The sequence below is a fragment of the Rhynchophorus ferrugineus genome, unplaced genomic scaffold (assembly GCF_030347505.1).
Source record: "Rhynchophorus ferrugineus isolate W39M unplaced genomic scaffold, kcgeb_rfMv2 rfM2, whole genome shotgun sequence".
NCBI lineage: Eukaryota > Metazoa > Arthropoda > Insecta > Coleoptera > Curculionidae > Rhynchophorus > Rhynchophorus ferrugineus.
In genome coordinates, this window is record NW_027472581.1 from 45,312,715 (window position 1) to 45,337,391 (window position 24,677).

General features: G+C 30.8%; 1 protein-coding gene and 1 non-coding gene across 4 annotated transcripts in view; one reads left to right on the plus strand and one right to left on the minus strand.

The window, feature by feature from the left end:
* Positions 1 to 4,070: 4,070 nt before the first annotated feature.
* Positions 4,071 to 4,143, minus strand: TRNAF-GAA (transfer RNA phenylalanine (anticodon GAA)). The gene has a single exon. It is a non-coding gene; the product is annotated as a tRNA-Phe (tRNA).
* Positions 4,144 to 4,427: 284 nt separating this feature from the next.
* Positions 4,428 to 24,677, plus strand: part of LOC143189938 (peroxisomal acyl-coenzyme A oxidase 3) — a 54,467-nt gene continuing 34,217 nt past the window's right edge. The window contains exon 1 of one of the 3 annotated variants that reach the window (XM_076393947.1): positions 4,428 to 4,565. The gene's annotated coding sequence lies outside the window, so the exon portion shown is untranslated. Of the gene's footprint in view, positions 4,566 to 15,094; positions 15,382 to 24,677 lie in introns of those variants that run through there. The other 2 variants (XM_076393945.1, XM_076393948.1) reach the window with 2 other exon arrangements.

The following is a 24,677-nucleotide window of genomic DNA, read 5'->3' on the forward strand; positions in this document are numbered from 1 at the left end:
AAAGTTGTAACATCCCAAGTTGGCGAAAACCTTGAAATCAAAAAACTTAAAGACGGTACTCTGCTTGTTCCGGTAGAACCAAGAAGACAATCTGAAAAGATAATCCAACTAACATCTTTTCATGGCCTTGGAGTTGTTGTCTCTCCCCATTCCACGCTTAACTTTTGCAAAGAAGTGATAACCAGCTCAGATCTCACGAAATGTGATCTGGAAGAAATACTCGAAAATATGAAACCTATAGGAGCAACAGCAATTAAAAGAATCACAACAGAAAAGGATGGCGAAATTATCACTACACCGAGCATCATATTAACATTTCGTAAAATCTCTCTTCCATCAAGGATTAAAGCTGACTGGGATTAAATCATTCTCCAAGATAAAACGGTTGTCCAAGCAAAATTTTGAGCTGAAAATGAATCAAATCAATGTCTTGGAGAAAATATCTCTTTTTGCAACCAAAAAGAAGGTTAGTTCTCCAATATTTAATGAGTCTCGCCCTGTTTCCAAATCCAGTAACTCCTCTTCGCAAATACCCACCGCTTCGTTCCTACAAATTCTAACCTCTAATAATACCCCACAACCATCCTCATCTCATCCTCCTACTCATCCTCCCCAATCCTCTATCTTAAAAACCCCTAAAACAAATAAAGTTAAACCGCCAGACAAGAAAAAGAAAACCAACAAATCATCGATAAGTTCCTTAGAATATGACACTATGGAAATTTGTGAGACTACACCACACAAATAATGAGTCTAAATCAAATAATTATTCAATGGAATATTAATGGTATCAAACCAAGAACAGAAGAATTAAAATTAATAATTGGCAAATATAATCCAGCTTTCTTGTTATTACAGGAAACAAATCTTAAACCGATTAACCAGTTTAAATTAAATCATTACAAAATATATAGAAAGGACAGAGTTGGTAGTGATCGCGCAGCGGGTGGTGTAGCTATTGCTGTACATGAAACGATTGATTCAGAAACACTTTTTCACTTGAACACAAGCTCGGAAACCATAGCAGTCAAAACTTATTTTCACTTTCCAATGATACTTTGTAGTATTTATATACCACCCTCCTATTCTCTTGATCCTGATGAACTTGATGGCCTAATAACTCAGCTGCCTGCTCCGTGCTTCATTGGTGGTGATTTCAATGCTCATCACCCGACTTGGGGCTCTATTCATCCCAATTCTAAAGGCACTATAGTCAAGAATTTTTTACATAATTTACAGATGAGCATCTTAAATTCGGGCTCCGCTACACATGTAGCTCTTTCCTCAGCCTCCCAATCCTCTATTGATTTGACTCTATGCTTGCCCTCTTTACTCCCTAGAGTATTATGGACTTGTGCTGATGGAAGTGATCATTTTCCGATACTAATCCAATCACATTCAAGATATCGCTATTCTTCTGATTCATCAAGAACTCAAGGTACACCTAAATTCCTTTATTCAGAATTCAATACTTGCTCAAGATTTATAATGACATGTGGATTAAGCATTCTTTTCTAGATGGAGACAAAAGATTATTATTCCTATGTATAAAAACCAGAAACCTCACAATAGCCTCTCTAGCTACAGACCAACCTCCCTTACGGACCACGTGTCTAAAATTCTAGAACGGATGATTAGCGAGAGACTGAATTGGCTTTTACACTCTAAAGAGTTGATTTCGGTCCATCAGTATGGATTTTCACCTGGCAGATCTACAACTGAACCTTTAATAGAATTGGAATATGTCATCACCGATGGCTTCAGCAAAGGTAAACATAAAATCGTGGCCTTTTTGGACATTAACAGTGTCTTTAATCTTGTCTGGAGACAATGAATTGTTACACAGCTATATTCTTGGAGTATTCGGGGCAATATAATATTCTATATCTCCAATTTCCTTGCATGATCGTAAATTTCGTTTACGAATACATCAGCATTATTCAGCTGTTTATCCTCTTAAGTTCTTCGGGATACTGTTACTGGTACTGCCCCCATACTGTTTAACATAACAATACACTCTATAATTGATATTCCCAATGCCAATACATATTTGAGACTCTTTGCAGATGACATCATGGGATTCTGCTCTTCTTCGGATCCCAGTGAAGCTTCTGAGATAATGCAAAGTTATTTGGATGAACTTGCTCAATGGACTTGGGTAATTGGATTCACAATATCTCCTACAAAGTCTTCTATTGAAGACTTTGTGCATTTTTGCAGAAAACGGCATTGTACTAGGGCTCATTCCTTGACACTGAATAACCAACGAATTCCTTTTAAACAGAGTGCAAAGTTTCTTGGTGTTTACTTCGACCAAACACTTACTTGGAAGGAGCATATATACAATTTGAGACAGAAAACCAGTAGGGACTTAAACATACTTAAATTTATTGCCAATCGCAAAAACGGACTCAACCAAGATGCTATTTTACATGCTAATAAAACTATAATACGTCCCAAACTTGATTATGAAACTTTCTATTCAACACCTCTTGCATATCCTATCTACGAATGCTTGAATTTCTTGCAGCAGTTCTTGCTTGCAGTTCAAAATCATGCCCTGAGACTGACTCTTGGAAAATATGATTCTAGCCCAGTTATTAGTCTACAATGTTTTGCTGATATTGAACCGCTTAAATATAGCCGAATCGAGCTAATTCTTAGAGCAACCTACATATTGTCTCCATACCAACAAGCAACAAAATAAAAAATATGTTCATTAGGAGACCCATTACACCGTTATGTAGGGCACGCTCTTTCAAAGGCCAGTCCTTTAAGGTTATAGACATGAACTCTCCCACCATGGATGTTTCCATATCTGCCGACAAATAGGTCTCTAACGATTCACAGCGAGGATAATTTTGGTCCTAGAATCTTCAAGAGCCTGTTTGGTCATCTTCTATCGCTGCATCCAAGCTATAAAGTTTTGTACACGAATGGTTCCAAGTCGTCCGAGGGTGTATGCTCAGCTGTTTATGGATCCTCTAGAATAGAAACTTACAAGCTTTATAAACAATCATCTATACTATCGGCAGAATTAACCGCCATCTAGAAGGCTCTACAGATTGTATTGGAGGTTGAGTCCGGCGATTGGTTGATTTGTACTAGACATACCTAGAAATCTGAAAACTATTTTCACTTCAAATCACATCGATAAAATATTTGATTATTTACATGAAATTCATTTACAATATTCTATTTAATTCTTTACCTCATATTTAATTTTATTTTGGAGAAACCAAACTATTTTATTTTTATAACCTTTACGTTATATTTTATCTACTGCTTTGGTCTCAATATATTAATATATTATGTATTATGAATTACATTTTTTTTGTTATTGTTTTGTATGTGCTTTTAACTTAATTTTATTTATTTATTTATTTTTATATTTTATCTATATTTTTATATTTATCCGCTGTGTTGCATATTATACTTATTATATTGATATATTTTAAATGTATAATATTTATTTATGCTTCATGTCGTTTTATATATTGATTAATTATTAGTTTATTTATACAATTTGTGTTTGTATCGTATATGTATTTTATACATCTTTATTCTGTTTTGATTTCGTCAACTAGGCATACTTAATAATATATATCATAGTTCTAATAAAATAAATATACGTTTAAATCACCAAATAACACAACAGTGAAGTTGAAGTGACTATAAAAAAAACTACATACCCCAGTAACGTTTAATAATGGACTCATTCATGACATTATTAGTTGCATAACAAAAAAATATGACCGTTATTATTGAAAATAAAAAAAAATAAATATATAATGGTCAAATGGAAAACTTTAAAATTAAAAAAAAATTTAAGCAAAAAATATATACAATTTATTAAAATATGCTTAACAAACAAGCTCATTAAAACTGAATTACGTACACGGTTTGACGGTTTATTCAATCTTTTGTATCATTCATATCATACCATATCATTAATTAAAGTTTATTTTTAATCAACATACAAGAAAACTTAAAATCTAATTTTATCCTTAATAAATAAAATTAATTGTTATTATATTTAAATTATTTGAAATAAATAAAAAAGTAACTTTTGCCGAAACCCGGGATCGAACCAGGGACCTTTAGATCTTCAGTCTAACGCTCTCCCAACTGAGCTATTTCGGCCATGACTGTTTAAATTTATATAGCTATATATATATATGCATATATTTATATATATATATATATATTGATAAGAATCAAAACATATTTAGTTAATTTATTTAAAAATTTATAACCACTATTTATTTATAAACAACTGAACTATTCAAATGATTTGATATCTATACTATGTAAAAATAATTAAAAAAACGTGATTTATAAATCAAACCTTAACCTAGTGGTTAACCTATTTATTTGTAGGGCATCCCTTTCTAAATTGACAGTATGAAAAATCTATGAATATAATACTAGCTTATCAAACGATTATAAATAATGTGTTATCTGAATATGGTTTAAATGAAACACTCGCTATTGGATATCGATTTGATGGAAAATGAAACACCTGGATATCAAGGACAGACAACAATGTATTACCGTATTATTAGGTAAGTTTATTCTATACTACTCTTAAATATAAGTAATAATTACGTACGAAACATTGTTGCAAGTTATATTAATAAGCTCAAATCAATTAAAGATTTTTACAATTTATTATTCAAAGGGTATATCATCAAATAAGCTGAATTCTTAATTCAAATAATTCGTGTCCTAATTGACCTATTATGTTGAATACAGGATGTCGCCAATTGTACGGTTAGTTTGATTGATTCCGTTAATTAGGGCTGTCATTGCTAGCTGTATGTAAATATCGTAATTGTATTGGAGTCTGCATATAATAATTAATAAAATTAGTTTTGCAGATCTATTATTCTTTCATCAGTAATAACGAAATGATGTACTATGGCTAATATATACAATTTAATCGGTAAAATAAATTCTAGTGTTTATATTCAATAGCATTAATGATGCGTGTCACTATAGAAACATCAATATAACAACAGTACAGAAAATATGTATATACTTTTATTCTTAAATTACAATATCATATAAACAATTTGTTTATCTGTAATATATAGTTATAATTATCTTTATATATGGCTACGCTTTAGAACATTATGGAAAATTATATTTTTAATTTAATTCCTTTAAATTAATAATTAAAAAAAGCCTTCAATTAAACGAAATTGATAAATATCAGTTTAAATACAATAAATTGTATGTAACAACACAATTGTATAGCTTATTTTCATATAATACATCTTGCAACCATATTACTCTTATTTAAATAAAATGTTTCAAAACACTCCGATCTCTTTTTTTTTAATATATTTTAAAGTCTCCTTTTACCAACTATGGGTTTATCCAGCTGGACCTACAGTTTAATGTGGTCTCTGAACTACTGTCCTCGGCATTAAGCCTACCGACTGTCGAGTGACCAACTTAAAAATCATCCTAGAAGACATCCGGTCTTACCCAGCCTGGTTACTGGCGTGACTGGGATCATTTTCCTTGTCGGACTTTGCACTTTTGCCTAGGACAGTCACAAATATTAAACAATCACAAACATAAATTTACGACCATGCCTCAGCAGGATTGGAACCCGCGACTATCGCTACAGTAGTTGAACCGTCCTGTCGCCTTTACCACTGTGCCACCAAGCCGGCTTGTATTTATAGCACCTCTTTAATACCCTACCGAGGAATATCGAGGGATCGAGGTATGTCTCCTAACAATTGTTGGAAAGGTGTTTATGAAGATCGTACAAGTAAGCTCATTAAAAGAACCAATAGAGGTTATGCAGATAAAATCTTCATGATATGCACGCTAATGAAGGAACGCATTCTGGTGGGTACAAACCTGAGCATTCGGGGCGAATTTTGTGAAAAAATTGAAAGTGAACAGAACTGAATTCGGCGAACGTTCGTACCAAACAGGTTTCAAAATTGGTTCAAAGTCGTAGTGCGCATGCACTTTGCTTAGTTCCAGTATTCGCCGCATGAGTTCCAGCGCTTAGCGACGAACAGAACGTATAGTGTATTCAAAGTTTTTTTGTACATACGTCATCAAGATGTTTAATACATCGCCCGCCCCATTTTGTAAGTTCGTTTCAGATCAGATAATATTTTCCTTCTCATTTTATTCTAGTTAAAAGGAGACACAATGCTGTCTTATTGAGTTTTTATTTACTTTTTATAAACGAATGATCCTGTATAATTAACTGTAGTTTTTAAATGAACTATAATATTAAAATAAATTATATTTGATAACATTTTTATTTCATTATTTTATTTAGATTAGAATTTTGTCAAAAGTCTAAATATAGTCTATAAAGTCTAATAAACTAAAACTCAGAGTTGATGTCAACTAAAAAGATATTTTTGAATGATAAAAATGTGTTTAATTATTAATGATTAATAATAATACATACAATTTTATAAAAACCTCATAAAAAACACAAAAAAATTAAAATATCTGGGTTTAATCTATATTTTAATTGCAGGAACCTTGATATGAAATGTGAAATATTATTTTACTTTGATTTCTATATTGCAAATGGTAATTTAAAAAAAAACGTATCGTAAAAATATCAATTCTTTTCTTTATTTTTCATTGAAGGGAATTACATTTATTGATTCTCTCTATAGTACAAAATTTGTCAAATAATATGGAAAAAGTATTTCACAACTGGTGAGGGAAAGGATTTTTAATAATAATTTCATATAAAACAATTATTAACAACATAAAAAATTAAGTTTACCAAGAGTTGTCGGAACATTATTTTTCGATATAATATTGTTCGGAGCATATATGAAAGTTGTGCAAATACTACTAATAGTTATTAAAAAAATACAATAACGTCAATTTTATTTAATTCATAAAACAATTCAAACATTTTAAAATGTGACGAACGCATCAATATGTAAAAAGGACCACCGATTAATCGCACTCTACTCAATAATCACTTTTTAGCTTCTTTCCAAAAATACTACCATATCTTCGATCGATATAAAGTAAAACGTCATCATTAGAGAATAATTTTAGAAAAGATTCATTTACCTATGTTATTCTTTAGACAGCAGACATATCAATGTGGTTTCAAGGTGTTACATTTTTTTCAAAATATATCTGAAATGTACTTGTTAGCAACTTATGCACACCATGCAGTAAATACAAATTTATACCTGTTTATTTACTTCTTGTCTCTAGCATTAACGGATTAATTGCTTGATGACTCCATTTAAACATTTTGTGCCACCAAATAAAGGTAATTTTCTTAATTTAACGTTTTATTATATCTACCTCATAGTGAAATTTCCACATATACATTCTTTTCTGTGGGGACTGAATATATCTTCTGGCGATTTTGGATTAGTTTGTAATCGTTACAGTATTGTAAATGTTTGAAATATGTTGAGGAATCTATAAATAGAAAACTAAAGTCGTATAAACATACAAGTTTTATGACATATTCTTACCTAATCTTCAAACGAGTTGTACAAGACATTTTATTTTGGCATGCCATTGTGAAAACTATGGTTCGAATCTAGATAACGAAGACCGAAACCTAGAGGAACCGAACGCGTCACGAATTGATTTTCGCCGAATCCATGCCGAATCTTCGCGCATGGTCTCGCTCAGACCCCGAATGTTCGCCAAGCTTCTTCAGGCGTCTTACGATAACTCCAAGTCCAGATGATATGTCGTCCTTTCGCCGCTTTTCAATATATCAGTGAACGCAATTATGTGAAACGTTTTTAAAATCATATATGGTGTTCAATATGATGCTACAAGCTTCATGACTGATGTAATCTACGCAAGTGATAGTGCTATGGTACAGTGAAGCTTCTCGTATTCCTCATGATATAGTTATAGGCTTAAGAATTAATAAATAAACAATTGAAGTATTGATTTATCGATAAAATTGATCTTGAAGTATTGATAATTATTGACCTATTGCTATTGAAAATCTCAGCGAAATCCAGTTAGAATAAGAGTATGTATTCAAGGTTTTGGTATGACTTTAACAAATAAGCTTATCCATCTTCCTGTATGGCTTCAAGACTTGGGCTCTGTTACGGTCTGACATACGGTCATATGTAAGCTTAAGGTCTTTTGGGAAGCTATTCTTTTAACATGTAACTATCAGTGCACAACTGAGAAACAAATTCAGAGATACAGATTACAATGCTTTGGACATGTCTGTCAAATTCAAGTATTCAGAAGGAATTATTTAAAAAAAATAAATTAATTAATAATTACTGATTATTAAACTTCGGAATTTTTTATGTTATGCATTCATTATTTTTAGTGAATACAATGAATCTTGATTTTACATGTTTTTAAAAGATACTATAATTACGTTTCATGAGAAAATATATTTTGATTATAAGACATGAAAAAATATAAGTATCTAATATTTTGTTCCATAATCTTGTTCTTCGATGGGTCTCATTACCAATCCAAAGGGCCAATGTTACTTTTTTTAATGAGTTAAAATAAGTAACAATCCAATAAGTCCAATCCAGTCCAGCCTATTAATCAGTAAAAGAAGAATTTCCTTTTATGAACACTAGATTTTTAAATGAGACAAATATACTCTTGTTGGGGAATAGATAAGACAATCTTTCTACCGTCCCTGATGAGCACCAACTTATGTTATATTTTATGAACATTTTTTTTATATTTGGATATATTTGATAGTGTTCAAAGATGGTAAGCTCTCTTTTTATCTTTTAGATAGCTGATTAAAACTAGCTCCGTTTTTTGATGTCCATAAAATACAAATATTGAACAAAACATTATAATGGTCACTATCTTGACAGTATACAAGGTAATACAACGGCGATTACAATAATCTTCGTCTATCAAATCACCAAACATTACCCTTCTTGATTATCACTTGTTGCGATCAACGCCCCCCGATCTTTCTGAGTAACCTTGCCATGTTGCAAGCGCTGCTAAATGCTGCGAGAAATGACAGACAAATAATAAAACCTTGAATTGGCAAAAATTCATTAACAGTTTTTATTCATATTGTTTGAACTTAATTATAGATATATTTTATAGTAAACTAATTTGTGTTTCAAGCATCATAAAAAATTTAGCCTGAATTTCTAAAACATTCCTTTGAACTAATTTTTAACTTAAACTTAAAGTCATACATTAAATATAAGCTAATATTGATCTAGTTAACATTTCACGACCACATTAAACTAAAATACTTCTATTGTTATATTTTTATGACCTAGCTTATTTAATTCTGAATCTTATGTCATAGAACAAGTCAGAGCAGTATTAGAATTGTAATAACTGCAAACAACAATTTTGAGACAGCAAGATAGCACTTATACGATAGGATTACATCATATTTACTTAACGCAGCACCGATTCGTCATAGCTACGTCATAATCTTCTTCGCTCACCACTGTTATATAACACGTGACCTAGTACCACGTACATATTTGGCAAATCAAGTCTCTAACGGATTAAAAAAGGAAGATATGGTGTTGCCTATATCTTTCTTTTCCGTTTTAACACTGGCGGAACACAATTTTTTAATGTCGTTTTACGTTATACGTTTTACAATATTACGTTTCAGAAATATGAACTAAAATGGCCATTTACATAGTTATTTATAAACTTAAACCAATTTTCTTAATTACAATTATTTTATAAATCAGGGCATAAAAATATATAAATCTGAAAATGCAAACCTTATGATAGAAAGATTAATAAATATTTACAAAATTTCAATTCCTTAAATTGTCCAAAATGTTCTAAGTAAAAGCCACTCACAATAATACACAAACAATAGAGTCTAAAGTATTCAATCAACTGTTTTTAACAATATCATCAAAACAAGACCGAAAATTTAATAAATAATAAAGTCTATCTAGTCAAGCAAAACATTATATAACCTGAAATGTACATGTTTGGACAACGTACACATTTGAGCAATTTTGTTGTAACCTCGATCAAATTCGTATATATCAAATTGAAATACCCCCTACGCCTTTTTATATATTCTAGCCTAAGAATGTGGAAAAAATATCATATCAATATTTTTGGCCAATATGTCCATATTTTTTAGCCGATATTTTTCTATAATTTTTCAAAATAAATTAAATATAATTTTTAATAAACCTTGAAAATTATAATGAGTATCTAATATGTTTTTCCATAATCTTGTTCTTCGATAGGTCTCATTACCTTTTACTTTGATTCTGATTACACGTTGTTTTCGACAAAGAGGCCAATGTTACTTTTTTTTACTGAGTTAAAATGAGTCTAATCCAGTCTAGCCTATTAATCAGTAAAAGAAGAATTTCCTATTATGAACGCTATTTTTAAATGTACTTATGTAACTTATAATGGTTGGTTGTTAAAAAGTGGTACTTAATTTTACAGTACATTAAATTAAGTACATTAAAAATATCACTCCTTTTTAAAATGTTTAAGAAAAATATATATTTTTAGGTTAATATTTCCACATTTTAAAATATCCACATTTTTTGGTGGCTTCTGGCCAAACGCAATTTTTTTCCATATTCATACACTCAATTATCTGAGAGATTGCCCTTCACTTTTTTCGATAAGAGATAACATTTACAAAAATTTCAGAATGTAAACTAACATATACAGATAAAAAACGTGACTATTTAATAAAAAAGCTATTTGATTCGCAAGATTAACTAAAATCAGAGCAAAATAGCAATGTCATCACAATGATCGGACGTGTGTTGCATATTCTGTAAAGATTTTCAGGAAAATGGTTAAGTTAAAAGACAAACAGATACTTTTAGAAACGTATGGCGACACTGGTTCTTCATATCATAATTGGCGGTTTTGGTTACAATGACTTAAAAAAGGCGATTTTGATATCAATGACAGAAAACGGCCTGAAGAACCAAAAAAGTTCGAGGACAATGAATTGCATAACTTCTTGTCGAACATCTAGCTCAGTTTCTCAAAGAACTTCAGTATTTAATGAATCAAATACTTTCAGACGTTTAAATGCGATGAGAAAAGTTCAAAATGATAGAAAATGGCGGCGGCAATACGAATTGACTAAACGTGCTTGAACTTTTTAACATTGTTTCATTGCTTACTAGGCAAAAAAAAAGAATTTTCTAGGCTATATTATGACTGGCGATATAAAGTGAGCTTACTACGACAATTTCAAGAGCAAGAAGTCATGGGTTAGTTCAAGATAGCCATCTATATTGATACGGAAACGGTAAAACCATAGCTATAAAGTATTGTTGTGCATATGGTGGAATTAGCAAAGTGTAGCACGTAACAAGCTACTAAAACCGACTGAGACTATTATTGCAGATATAGTAATAGTCTTAAGTGTTGTAAAAGGGGCCAATAATAGAACAGTTGGAAAGTAATTTTCTAGTATGCTAACGGTCGTCCGCACGTTGCGTTGCAATTTGTGAACGATACACTGTTACAGCTCGAATAGTAATTTCTGCTACACCCAGCGTACTCGCCAGATATAGATTCCTTTCCGATTACCACTTGTTCAAATCGATACAAACTGGCTAGGCTGACACACGATCTCGAAATAGTGAAGAAGTATGTATCGCTTCAAACATATTTCTTTAGACACTCGGTCGCCATGTTATCAGAAAGATGGGAGAGAGTTTTAGAAAATTCTGGACAACATTTTGAGTTTTGGGACATTCGTACTGATGTATTAATCCCGTACTCGGCTTGCTTGTGTATTAGTGCAAGTACAACAGAACCGTAGTAATAAATTAATTTGTAAATTAAGATTATACTAAGCATATCTAATGTAAGATGTAATTAATTAAAAAAACATTTTGATTAATATATATTGTACTATTTTTTCGGTTCAATAAACGTTCAATAATATGAAGAATTGATCAGGATACATACAATTTTTTCAAATAGTTTTGTCTCAACGCGTGTGACAAAGAAAATGGAGACAACTGGCTAGTACACAAAAGTCTTAAATGCTTGATTTTTTCTTGCCTTCACCCAAAATGTCCATAGTCCGCTCCATTTGATGCGTATTCCAAAAAAAGAATGTTATAGTTCATAGGTCGATTGTTCCTGATATAGTCCAATGATATTTTTTTTAATTTGGGTTTTACATGATCGCTCATATCTAGACTATGGTTTCCGGAATGCAGCCACGTTTTATGACTAAAATTAGCCAATGTTTGATATTTGTTACTGTTCACATTATCCTTAAGTAAGTGCCTCTCACGGCTGAGCAGTCAACTAATTAGGACTCCGCTTTTTGATGATAGGTTGAGTGATCGTGAGAGGAAATTGGGAGGAAGTGATTATGTTAATACATTTTTTAAAATGCTCTAACGTTGAGCAAACTTAAGCTTAACAGGTCAATTCAAAAGTCCCCGGCCTACCATAGTAAAACACATTTTTTTGGAAAAATTAGTTTTTTTTTATTCAACATAATTCCCTTCAAGGGTGAACTTGATTATAGCCACCCTGCAACTTTTCGATATCATTTTTATAGTACGATTTGTCCTTTGCTTCAAAATAGGCTTCAGTTTCGTTGATCACCTCTTCATTCGACGAAAATTTCTTCCCAGCGAGCATTCTTCTGAGAACAGGAAATAGTCACTGGGGTCCAGATCTGGAGAATCCGGTGGATGAGGAAGCAATTCCAAGCCCAATTCATGGATTTTTGACACGGTACATTGTCTTGGTGAAGCAGCACAAATGCGGCCATCTTTCGGCGACTTCGTCCTTCATACGGTCCAATAACGCTACGTAATAGTCGCTGTTGATCGCTTGATCATCTTCAAACACTGCTCCGTATCATCAACTCGTCGTTGTTTTTGGTCAAAAGTGAGCTCGCGCGGCACCCACTTTGCACAGAGCTTTCTCGTACCCAAATATTCGTGAATCATATGATGTACACGTTCAGTTGATATCTTTAGAGTATCTGCTATTTCATTCAATTTCAATTTACAGTTATTCAAAATCATTTTGTTGATTTTCCAAATGTTTTCGTCGGTAACAACCTCTTTTGGGCGTCTTCTGCGTCCACCGTCTTCGGTGCTCATTTCACCACATCTAAACTTAGCATAACAATTCTTGATGGTTGATTTTCCTGGGGCAGTGTCCCGAAACTCGGCATCAAGCCAAGTTTTTGCTTCAACTGTAATTTTTCCCTTCAAAAAGCAATATTTTGTCAACACACAAATTTTTTTTAACCATTTTTTGCACAATAACAAAAGTTGCTTCACTCAAAATGCTATAATTCATAAACTAATGATCCGACAGCTGTCAAATGTATGCACGCGTATTCTGAGGGTTAGGGCTAACCAAAAAACCTATGGATTTAATCCTAGTAACGCCGTCTGTGTGTCAGGCCGGGGACTTTTCAATTGACCTGTTAAATAAAACCTTCTATACTTAAATATAATATACTTAAAAAATTATATATCAGTGAAATTAAAATCAAAATCAGGTAATTTTACCAAATTGTGGATATCTTTACAAGTACCTTATTTGTTCTACAAGGCAAGTCATCTATGTAAAAGTACTATTAAAAATCAGACTAGTAAATATTTTTATATGATTATGGCTTTATTTAAGAGTAAAACTTCTAATTAATTATAGAAGATAAGATTAGTTATTGATCCTTAACATTTCCCCATGAAAATAGTTCAACGGCTTTAAATCTCAACTCTCGATGCCTAGTCAATGAACGTCTTTACAATATCTGATTACCTAATATAACAAAATTGTTTTGGAACTGGTGTTGCACATTGCGAGTTTTATTCGTGCCGAATTGAATTTATTAATTAATTATTAAGTTTAAGTCGTTTAATATCGACTACAAAAATTAGTTAGCATATCTTTGTAGTATACATTTTGGATAATAACGTCACCATTTCCAGACACACATTAAACAGCAATTCTTTGAGGTCTGATATATAAATGTTGCAACCTGTAAGCCTTCCTAAAAGGATTAGGACAAGTCTCGAAAGCTTTAGTTTAAAAGCTGCAATAGTTTTAGAGATCTTAAAATAATTTTCCAGAAAAAAAGGTTTATCTCAAATGAAGAAATGATTGCAAAAGTTGAAGCCCATTTTGGATCTAAAGAGAAATTGTTTATGAAAAGGTTATTAGAAAAACTATATGATGGCGGAAGCGCTGGACTGAAATATATCTTGAAGAATAAAATTGAATTTTCCCTAAAAGTTTTATTAGTTAGGCCTAGGACTTGTTAAGTAATCTGTCAACAAGCCTGGCAACTATCAACTGTCCAATGTGGTGACTATCTGAGTACCTTATAAGACGTATAATATTTTCTATTTTCAGATTTACACTCTTGGTCTAAGGTTTTACCCGCTATGTTATTACAACGACTATTAAAATTATGATCAACAAAAAAAATTAATATTTAAGAGTTGATAGATCTTATTATTTAAAAAACTAGAATACCAAAACTATGAGTGTTAGTGTTGATTTTGACCTTTTAGAAATGTTATTATTGATAAAGTAACCCTAGATATCTCAAATATCATGAGCTAAAAGCTAAAAGCTCAAACAGAGCAAAATGTTTTCAATTGATCTGTTTGTTGTGGGCATAAGTTATAAAATTCGTCAAAACTTACTTATAGTCTGTCCAAAGAAGCAGTGAACTCAAGTTATCTCAATTTAAAACCTTAACTTTGACTTTTAGTTTATTGTAGATTTTATATATTACAATATTCTAATGCAAATAAAATAATGAAACAAAAATGTTAAAAAATATGATTTATTATTTTAACATTATAGGTCAATGTTCACTGCTACTTTGCATAAACTATACTTATTCACCAGATATTGATCTTTATTCCTTGTTATCTCCGAATCTCTTTGTGTGATAATTCTACTGTTATTTTTATAATAAATATTATATCTAATAAATCAAATAATGTATTACTTAAATAATAATTCATCATTAATCTTTTTAAAAATATTTTCATCTTAATAATTTAATCGATTTTCTAAACTTATTCCCCCGATGTTCCGCCTGTGGTCGTTCATAGGAATTTTTATTATATACATACCTAACCTCAGTCAGTCAGCCCATGCCGTTTGCCGGCAGTTCCGAAACGGTTCTCGGCCGTCGATTCGATTTCATGATTTCGGTCATGTGCCATGGGCCGCTAGAAAAAGATTGTTTAAAAAAAGTCTATTACAGTTTTGGGCTTTAGTTGTGTCGTGACGAACGGACTATCGAATTCTCATACACGCCGCCACAACAAATATTGAATCATTGTTTACGTACGCGTGTGCTAACGTGTCGCAGACGAAGCGGTAACACTCTCCCTTAAGGGCGAAACTGATCGAAAGAGAACGCTACAGGTGAGTCAGAGTCTCACCCATGTTATTGTCGACTTTTGTGTGCCTTGTAAACAAACACGAAAGTAACATCCGGTTAATTTTATTTAGTTAACTACCTGTAACATCAAATAACACCTTAATCACAACCAATACATTACACTTAGAAATTAAAATATTTAATAAAAAACTATTGTTAATTGATTTAAGATTTATTAAAAGTATACGTATACAATTTTAAAAATCACGTCAAGTAGAAATAATAAAATTACAGCATTTTGTTTTTATAATTTTAATTTAAAGTAACCGAACAATTTTTATTGTTTTTTTCACATTTAATCTACATATTACAAAAATTGTATCAGATATTTGATTTACATAAACTTATTAAATAATTCTATGATTGCACTACGCCTGTGCAATTTTTAAAATATTGCTAGCAAGCAAAATGTAATAAAACAAAATTACACCTTTTACTTTTGAATTCAATATCCAATAACTAAGCTATATTTATTGCCAATAAATAAAAAATATTGTATAAAAAATCACTTGAATAAAAAGATTTTAATTGTGCTACAATTGCTTTATATTTTAGTACCACGTATGCATTTTTAAAAAATTAATTCCGCCTGTGCAATTTACAAAATAATGAAATAATATAGTTCTAATATACCATTACGTATTTATAATCAATTAATTAATACATTCCTTAATTAAATCAACAAGTAATTTACTTTCCGTCACTAATAATACATCTCATTATTTTTAGTGGTAAATATTGTCAATTGCTTGTTATATCAAATATACTATTACCTAGCATTTTTTCTAACCCGAAATGAAAGTTTCTAATTTAAGATCAAACACTGAAGTCTTTCTTACTCGTAATACATTAAATACAGAGTATAAAGAATATTGTATATATCAAAGGATATTCGGTGAATAAAAAAATGATGAAAATTAGCAGCAGGCGACAGATATACACTAAATATGTAAGATATCCAATAAATGCTTTAATTAAGATGTTCGAATCAAAATATTTTAATATTATCATAGTTATATTATGTTATATCACCTATGTAGTTTCGAAAAATTACCTAATCACTTTGTAGTTTTATTTGTTATAGGTACTATTAATTATTAAGATAAATGTGGCTTCTCTAGAAATTGAACAATCTAATTTTATCTCTAATATTTAATTATTCTGGAATAATAAACCATAGTTTCAGTAGTACTTTACCAAAACAATTATTAATTTATGTACTTATTTATTAGACCATTAAAGCCACACCATATAAAATTTAATTAAGTTAAAAATAATTACTAAAAAAGAAATAAAACTAAACTACAGTTAGGTATTAGATAAATAATGTACTCTAGGTCTGTAAGAAGTTTTGTAGTTCTAAATTAACTATATATCTAAGATTTTTACCATAATAAATAAATAAAAACCATTTATGTTATAATTGAAAACATATATTCATTATACTATTTCATTAATAAATTGTAAATTTATGTTCGTGATCTATATTTACAATTGTGATTGTCCATAAGACAAAAGTGCAAAATTGATGCCAATCACACTAGTAATCAGTCTGTGTAAGACTGGATGTCTTCTGGGATGATCTTTAAGATGGTCACTGATCAGTCAATAGGTCGATATGGTACCGATGGCCGTAGTTCAGATCCCATGTTGACCTGTATGTCCAGACCTGATAAACTCTAGTTGGTAAAAACGAGACTCTAAAATATAACAAAAAAATTATTTTTATTTAACTTTGATTTTCCATTTTTATATGTTATATATAGAATAACAACCTAATACATTATGAAAAATTCGGTAAATATACATTGTTTACAATTTTTTCTTACATTATTTTTTGCTTCATATAATATACTCTATACGTGAAACAAAAAATATGAACTAGAAATAAAATAGAATAATTGTAATATAAACTAGAGATTATCCATGGCCGCTAAGAATCGATGTCATAATTTACATAATAAAATGTTATACTTTTTTAAATATATTATTGATTGAATCTATCTACTCCCATTAGTTATATTTATACATAACGACCCAGTATTAGTTGGCTCTCTAGTGGCGTGACTGAGATGAATAATCCTTATCATATTTTATAATTTTACCTGTAAACAAGCCATATACCCCAGAAGCTCCGTAGTAAAGAAGCGAACAATCCTCCTACCTATTACATCACTGAGCCAGTAGGAAATTAGTTATAATTAAATTGAATAAATTATTCGAATTTAATATTATACTATAATTAAACGAATACTTGCTACTTGATTTTGAGGGGAGGATAATTTAAACTACTTTTAAGATGGGGTATAAAAGAATTAATTACTTAATTAGTAAAGTTGACAAACAACGAATACGGATAATATTAGAGTTAAGACGACTCCTTCCTCCTCCTTCTACTGCTGCGATAGTTGCAGATTTGAACACCGACGGAGCATTGTAAATTTACATTTGTAATTTGTTATTTATTATTTCCAATATTTGTATTTATTTCTTATTGTGATTGTTTAGTTATACCCTTGCATAAAATCCGACGAAGAAAATAATCTCTATCATGGCAGTAACAAGATTGGTTAAGTCGGGATGTCTTCTGGGATGATGATCAAGTTGGTAGCTCGCCAGTTGATATGCTTAATGCCGAGAATCGTGGTTCAGAGCCTACGCTAAGCAGTAAAATTAAATAAAATACAGTAAACGTTATCCATTAAGAATGTATCGAGTGTGACGTGACCAAAAGCATGTAATACGTACATCCATACATTACATACATTCCATCTTGAAATTGCCAATGTTGTGTCTTAGTTAACTTTCCGCGGTCATCGATAATAAATTATGAATACTTGAAACTGGCTGGATACTATGAATCTTTATCATATCGTATACCAGAAGCTATTGATGCTCATCAACTATACAGTTGCTACTATATAGCTAACTATATAAATTAACGAACGTTGCTGAAAATAACGCTTATCTGACCGAAAATGTAATAAAGAAATAATATGTGATAATATAGAATTACTGGTATTTCAAAGTGATGATGTTGACAGATCTTCTGCGCAACATTTTATATGAGACAGTTTTAACAAGGCTTATTGGTACTCTTTTATTTTATTTTTTTCTATAAAAATATATGTGTTTTGAACATTAATACTGATATAATTCATTAATACTTGAACTAATAATATGACCACTCCACAAGTTCAGTATTCAGTATCAGTATTCTTCACAATTTAATCAAATATATTTTATTGATTTTTGTAAATAATTAATTGTACTGTATATGCTTCACAACTGACAGAATACACATAAGTTACGAAATGTGAAGGGTATAAAATAACAAAAACTTTTATGTTACGTCAGAAACTACTTTATTTTGTGGAAAGAAATTGCAACATGGTAAACGACATTGAAAATGGCTCCGAATGTTTAAATCTATTCCAAGTAAACCAAACCCCTCCGTAGACGTCAGTCATTAAACCAATCAGCCTTAACTAATATTAACATAAATCACATGAGCTTGTTCTTTTGAATGGACAGTCCATAGCCAGTGCCAATCGCCCGATATAACATATATAAATCCAATTTTGTATTATTGTTGCTAAAATCTATTTATACATATACACATACTTACATTTATTACTAACGGTATATTTTACCAATATATTTGGTTATTATGTATATAAATGAATTAACAATTAAATAATAAAAATAATATATGATTACTTTGACCTAATCAGACTCTATTGTTATTCTAATAAGATTCCTATTAAATCATATAATTTAGTATCTTTATTACTGGTACAATTTTGAGACTAAATTGTTAACCATTATTGTATATCATTGTTCAACAAATTATCTATTAGCGTATACAATTTAAAAATGTATACTACTATAATAAGAAACGTGACAAAAAATCGAAGGAAAACAGTCTTGTTTTTGTAGTATTTTATTTTAACAAGTGATTAAGCGTAAAGTATTTATTACCAAAGTATAAATAATATGTGAAATTGTTTTTCAGTTTAAAATATTATTATCTACTTTATGATTGATTTGTTCTATAGGACGATAAAATAAAAAACAGCAAAACAAATCTACAAGAATTACTCATTCTAATTTAAGATATAATCTTGAATTATACGCTGTGCTCTTTAAGAGCTTCATAATAAGATATTTAATCTTTTTTTGGGTCTTTTATATAAATGAAGGTTCTCTAGAAATAGATAAATCTAATTTTAGCTCTAATATTTAACTATTCTGCTGTAGAACCCATAGATTTAGTAATATTTAAAAAACATATTTGATTTATTTATGTAACTGTTATGTTATAGTTATGTATCTGTAGTTATCATTGAGATATATAGTAACAAAAAATAATAGTAAAGTAATATATTAAGAACACTATATAAGAAATTAAATTAAAAATAATATCTGAAAAAAAAATACAAATAAAAATAAAACTACAATGATATATTAGGTAAATAATGACTCTTAGGTTCCATCGATCTTATAACTTACATACAATTAATATTATAATAATTTTTATTCTAATAAATACAGAATAATTATGTTATAATATATGATAAATTTTTTTATTTTTTTTATTTTGCAGTATTAGAATATATTTTTATGTATGATTATAAAAAATATTTAGATACAGTCTCCTATTTACCAACCAGAATTTATCTGGACTAGATTTATTGCTTAGCGTGGGCATCGAACCACAGTGCTCAGCAATAAACCTACCGACTTTCCAATGACCAGCTTAGAGACAGATAAAAGGTCGAAAAACTGAAGCCATCTTCCTAGTTGTCTCTAAAGCTTTCGACCAAGTATGGCACCATGGTCTAATTTTTAAAGCGAAACAACTAGGTCTACCGAATGACCTAATATCCCTGATAGATTCATACTTGGATGGTAGGTCCTTTCAGGTGAGGGTCGGTGACGCAATCTCCACTCATAAACAATTCTCTGCAGGAGTTCCTCAAGGTACCCCATTAGCCCCAGCTCTATTCAACCTTTATATGGCTGATTTCCCGCTCTACAAACTTTCCCACACAGCATTTTATGCAGATGATACCGCTTTCTTCACAACGGGTTACTGCCCCTACGCAATACGCAATAGATTCCAACTACGACTGAACCAAGCGATAGCGTGGTACAAATTCTGGCGGCTACAGATTAACTCGAGCAAAACTCAGGCTATTCTATTCCACCGCAAGAAGGAGTTCCGCACCTATCGCCTTCAAATCGATAAACTTCCTATCCCATGGCTCCAGAAAAATTTCATACCTCGGCCGTAGATTTCAATGGTCTGCCCAAATTCAGCACGTCATTTGCAAAGGAAATGGCGTATACAGCCTATTATTTCCTCTACTCTGCAGAAAAAGCAAACTCCCAATCCCACAGAAAGCGGCTGTATAAAATGCTAGTCCGTTCAATTTGCCTCAATGGAGCACAGGTGTGGTACAGGTATGTCTCGGAGAGACAACTTGAACTACTCCAAGTGTTCCAATCCAAAAAAGTCCGTGCGTTACTCAGAGCCCCATGGTTTATGAGATTGACATTCCTCATAAACCTCATAATACACATCTCGAATCAGGCATCCCGTTTGTGAAAAATTTCATAAACATGCTCAGTGTGAGGTTCTCCATGGGAACCTTAGAATACGACATCTTAATAAAATCTCTACCCGTTCACAAATGCCGGTAGTAAACAAACTACGACAGTCCCAGTCGTAACCCAAGGTCTCTCAAACAAGGTCGAACTCAAACAGTTATATCAATTTAGATAAATTGTATTATTATTTTTGTACTTTTTGGGCTCGGCACCAACTTTAAAGTGATCAGTTGATATTAATTTAAATGTAAATTGTGTGTATAGAGTACAATATAAAATACGTGTAGTAGATAGGTTAAATAAGGTTTTTGATTATTTTTATTTAGTTATTACAACGATTATTATGTATATATTTTATTTTAAAATTACATTTACATTTTTGACTAGTTCATGTGATTCGTTTCATAATATGTTTTCCCAAAGCCCAACAATTTATTGCATAAATATTTTTCATAATAAATAAGATCAGGGTTTTTCGTATTTTAATAATTTACAAAGATAATTGACTTGATTGTGACATACAAGATAATTTAAAACAATTCACTCGCAAATTTAAGAAATATAACTATTTTCTAATATAGTTTAAAATCTACCTAAATTTTCTATTAATTTTGCCTTTTTTAAACATACCTATACATATATTAGTATGTTTTTATATATTATTTACCGGATACGTAATATTTAAAATAGAAAAATGAAGTTCAAGTTAACATAAACTAAAAATAACTATGAGAATTAACAATGTATTCCTCCAAAAGAGAGTATTGTTTTATTTAAACAGTAAAGTCCAATGTATTGTAATTTAAATTAAGATCACAAAACATATGACTTTATAAGATTAAAATGTAAAAAAATATTTCGTTGTTATTTATTATAAATAGTTATTCTCATATAATTACAAAACTATTAGTTATTTTGATTAGATTTGTCGGGGGATTTCTTTGTCCCTTGATACGTTTAAAATATTGAATCCAATATCCACACTATTTTTCTGATATATAAACCATAAATACTAACACAGAGATACCATAAATTGCATATAAATGCAAAAAAAATTTGAACATTATTAGACACTAAGTAGTATCAGCTCATAATCTTAATAACATAGATGGTATGAAACTCATATGTAACCCTAGAAGAAAAGCCGAGATTAAAGTTGTACCTCAAATTTTACGAGAATACTGAAAAATAAACTTCACCATGCAAATTATATTAAGTGTATATTTTGTAAAGATGAAAACTTGCAGGGGTGAACCTATATTAAATAAAGTTGCAGCTCAAATTTAACAAAAATACCCGAAAATTATATTCAACGTGCAAATTATATTATTAAGTGTTTATTTTGTAAAGATCCTTGAACTCCATATATTATAATTTGGCAAATTCTACACATTAAATGATTGTGGCTTTTAGATAATTATTATTCTGTCCACAAACGGTTGAGCCTTAATATCTGTTTTAAGTATGAAAATCTGTCTTATCAGTTCGTTGGTTTGTTTTGTAACCATATGAAATATTATATAATCAGCGTATTTTGCACACGGTTATCAAACAATATTATATGATGTTCATTTGTTCCTAATTTAAAAAAATTAATGTAAAATAAATCATGGAAAGTGTAAATTATTAATATCTATTTCTTTTAATTAAATTTAAACTTAACCTTTAAACACACTTTTAATTTTAAAAATACTAAATAATAATAATAGTAAAAAATTTAATAATTCACAAATTTAATCATTCGTCTAGAAATCTACCAACTGATTGCTGTTGTTGACGCAGGACTTTGAATATTCTGCGCTAAATCTCGCCTCAGTAGGCGTTCTACCTCAGCCGTTCTGGAGAAAAGTTCTAGTTTTGGAGCTATTCGATGTATATTTCGTCCAAAAGGGCGATTTCAACCACAAAATAATTTCAATTATGCACTGATTATTACATCTTAAACGAATGACTTCATTTCTAATGTGACTTCTAAGAGAACCATATAGATTTTGCTTTAGGCGTTTGACCTCAAGCTTGCAGATGTCATACTGTAAGAGTGTCTAAATCTCAGAGCTATACAGCAAGATTAGAAAGAAAAGCGTTCCAAAAAGGTGGATTTTAATTTTGATTGTCTTCCATACGCACCATCTTAAAGAAGCAGACGTTTCTGTAGCTTGGCTGATTCGGCTTATTATTTCGGTGGTAGATTCTACTTTCTTCTGCTGTATTACTCATCCCAAATACTTCAGCTCCTGCACTTGCTCTAACTGGATCCTGTTGTAGTTTATAATAACAGACGATCCGTCATTTGTCAATAATTTGTGTTTTTTCTATCTTGGCAATTGAAAATGCAACTTTTACGCACCCTTTTATCGTTCGCATCTATAAAATCTACCACAATCTTGTTGAGCGGAAAAGAAAAATATCAATTATTTGGGTCCCCAGTTATGTGGGCATAGAGGGTAATGAGAGAGCAGACAAAGCAGCTAAAGAAGACACTCTAAGTGGTAGATATATTCCTAGCTTTCCATATTATAAAGATATATATCCCATTATTACGACTAAAATGGGTAGTCTTGTTCAATTGGAGTGAGACTTGCTGGAGGGCGATAATAAATTGTGGTTTATGAAGCAAGACTTTTTTGCTTCTATAACATTATCTACTAATAGGTGTAAACAGGTCGGTGTTAAATATGGTAATGATCGGGCGTTGTCAGTTCTCACATTCATATCTTATGACTGGTGATGTTCCTCCGTTGTGTGATTATTATTGACTAGGAAGCACAGTCCGACATGTTTTACAATCATGTGAGGCTTTTCGGTGTATTCGAGATAGACATAACATACCTAGAAATCTGGAAACTATTTTTTCTTCGATAAAATATTTGATTATTTACATGAAATTCATTTGCAATATTCTATTTATTTTTCTATTTTCTTATCTCATATTCGTTGGTTTCAATATATTAATATATTATGTATTATGAATTATAATTTATTTTATGTTTTATATGTGCTTTTAAGTTAATTTTATTTATTTATTTATTTTTATATTTTATCTATATTTTTATATTTATCCGCTGATATATTATATTGCTATATTTTAAATATATAATATTTATTTATGTTGTTTATCGTTTCATATATTGATTTATGATAATTTTATTTATACAATTTGTGCTTGTATCGTATATGTATGTTATACATGTTTATTCTGTTTAGGTTTTGTAAACTAAACATACTTAATAATAAATATACGTTTAAGTCACTAAATAACGCAACATTTTTTTTGGCTTGGAACCGAGTAAGGGAATCCTGTTACGGATGCCTGGTCGGAAAGACCCGCAGGAATAAGCGAGTTGGACTGATTATGTGGAGACTGCCTCTGGGCTACCCACTAAACCCCACCATATCAGCTGATCCAATGACCCTAACCGGTACTTCTTACTGTTAGTAAGGAGGGTGCCCGTAACCGGTAACACCGTTAAGAGGCACAAGGGCCAGGCAATCCATGCCAAGTTAATCGCTCGCCGGAGAAGGTCGAGACAATTTGGAGTTATAGCACGACGGGGTAGTGTCGGCTGTGCTAGAATAAGGCTACGAAGAGCCGAATGAGTTATTGGCCTGAAATATCGGCCAGCTCGGTAATACACCTATTGTCCGAGAGACGAAGAGTGGAGAAATA